Consider the following 2,653-nt stretch of genomic DNA (forward strand, 5'->3'; position numbering starts at 1 on the left):
AATTTGATTTTCTCGGGGCGTACCGCGTGCTTCCTGCGCGTGCGGTTGCCAATTAGTAATCTCTCTCTCTCTCTCTCTCTCTCTCTGTGTGTGCCCTTTCTTTCGGTGTCCTCGCCGATGATCGTCCTCGCGCAAAATCGTTCCGTGTAATCTTTCCCCGAATAATATTTCTTGTCGATGAAAATGGGGGCACGCGCGATCGCAGCGCCGCGATTGTTACCTGCCCGCGCTGGTAACAAGGATCGCGAATAAGCGATCGGATTACCGACCTGTGACCGATTAAACGATCCACTGGGAAGGAACGAGGAGGCTACACTTCGTCCGGAGACAGAGAGAGCGAGTAAAAAATTAGGGGGGGAGGAGGAACGTGCGAGTCGAATCGCCAGCCACCTGTTCTCCTCGAAAAAGAAGAAGAAGAAGAAGAAGAAGGAGAAGAAGAAGTTTCGATCGAGGTCCTCGAGAGGGGAAGAGAGAGAGAGAGAGAGAGAGATTCGTTTTTCACGGTTGTCGAGCTTTATTACCCTACGCGTAGTGCGGTTAAAAAAAGAAATACTACGCATCGAGTGGATAAGAATCGAATTAAAGTAATATTTCTCTTAATTATTTTCCTCCTCTCCCCTCTTTCTTTCCCTCTCTTCCTCTCTCACTTTATTCTCGCGTTAAATCAAATTGATAATTTTATCGCGACCGACGATCGAGTTGCTCCGCACGCAATTTTATCGCGATCCTTTCTCGTTAACGGATAGAGAACGGGAGGGGAGGGAGACGGGNAGAAATACGAAGAACGGCCCGATATTATCTGTGTGGCGGCGTTCGGGATTCCGGAATGGCATCGTGGATACGTGGAGCCTCGTTATTTGCATAATTCCGCCGTATGAGAGAGACGGCCGCCGATCGTTCGTTTCGTTTTTAGCACCGCTCGAAACAAAGTTGGCCCTGTGAAATACGGGTTACCGGCGTCGTACGAGGGCCTCGGCGTTTACGACTTTCGACGCGGTTTTCTCCCTCCTCCTTTCTATCCTTTATTATCCAACTATCACGTGACGAATTTCGCGCGCCGCGAGCCTAGAATTTCGCCCAGAGTGGGGGCTGCTCCCTGCCAATTCAACGCTATTTCACTCGCCTCGCGCGAGATCTTATCTCGCGGGGAAAGATCGTTTCGAGACAAAATGACCAGCTTTGAAATCACCTTTCCGTTACACGCTCTCGATCTTCCCGGATCGATAACATTTTTACCGGCTAATTGTGAATAGTAGTAGTAGCGATCGATCAAATCGGCTTCCGTTTTCCTTTCCTTGTATCGACGAGGTGGGTAAACGAGACTTCCGAATCGATAGAAATCGCGTCGATGTATATATATATATATATATAATAATACAGGGCCGAGAGTAGCATCGACGAAATGCAAATTTGCATCTCGATCGGATACTTGCAGAGATAACATCCTGTTTAACCGACCGAGTTCTTCGCTCAATGTCTTCGATGTTCAACTGCTTGTTCGATAAAACGGGGAGGGCGAAACAAGAGGGAACGAAACGAGGGTAGCGATTATAAAGTGGACGAACGAGCTGCGAATGGAATCGAATCGAGTCGAGTCGAGTCGTCGTTTCGACCGAATCGAGCGAGTGGAGAGGGAGACAAAGTTTTACGATCGTTGCGTTTCAAGTTTTGCTTGCGTCGAAGGTCAACCGCAACCCGGCCTCCAACCGACGTTCGAGGACATCTCTGTGAGAAGAGTTTGAATCGCGTTTCTTCGCGATCGATGAGAAGTTTCTCCCTCGATCGAAACACGGGGACGAAAAATTTTGCACGTGTCATCGGCGTTCAAGGGGGTCGAAAACCACAGCAGCAGCTTCCTTTTCACCTGCTCCCTCTCTCTCGTTCGCTTCATCCGCTAATTCAACGAGACGGAAAGAGGCGTGGAGGCGTCGGGTTAAATATTTCCAGCCCATTTACCTCCACCCGACACTCGATTCGCTCCTCTGTCTCCGCCACTCAACGTCGCGCGTGATTCGCCCCGATTCTCCAAACTTTTCCCCTAACTTGACCGCCGTCCAAGCGACGAGGAAGATACGCCTATACCTGTTTTATTTTATTTATTATTCTAAATTAAAAACGCGAAAAATTTTCGCGCAAAGAATAGAAATACGAATCTCGTCGCATCTGTAATAAACGCGCACTCCGCGATAAAAGTCGATAATCCGCGCAACGAGGTACAACGTGGTGCAGCCTCGTCGTATAAATTAAAGATATTAAAGAGATACACACTCCCGGGAAATGGCTCGTATTATTTTAAAAGGACGAGTCCTTTGTTCGAACCGAACCACCGAGGGGCATCATTTTCCCTTCACGAGTATTACGCTTTCCAAGCGCAAAAGTAATTTACACTGGTTTAAGCGGTGGCGTGATTGTACGAGGGAGAGGGAAACTCGCGAAATTCGGCGAAAAAAGGACGAGAAAATGAAATAAACCCCTTTCCCTCCCCCCGGATATCTCGAACGGAAATATTCGTTCGATTACGCATCGGTGAGTTCCCTCTCCGAGTCCACGATGAAAATGCAAAAGTTAGTCAAAGATTCATCCACTACACACGGACCTACTACGGTGTAATGAGTTTAATGGCCATTCCCCGCCCCTCCGCTTTCCACTCGAC

The 2,653-nt window shown here is 48.5% G+C and overlaps 1 protein-coding gene across 1 annotated transcript in view; it reads right to left on the bottom strand.

The window, feature by feature from the left end:
- The window catches only part of LOC102678672 (insulin receptor-like), a 32,384-nt gene that overhangs the window by 28,865 nt on the left and 866 nt on the right, over positions 1 to 2,653 (bottom strand). The gene's annotated exons all lie outside the window — the stretch shown is intronic.

The sequence above is a fragment of the Apis dorsata genome, unplaced genomic scaffold (genome assembly GCF_000469605.1).
Source record: "Apis dorsata unplaced genomic scaffold, Apis dorsata 1.3 scaffold_111, whole genome shotgun sequence".
In the NCBI taxonomy this organism is placed as follows: Eukaryota; Metazoa; Arthropoda; class Insecta; order Hymenoptera; family Apidae; genus Apis; species Apis dorsata.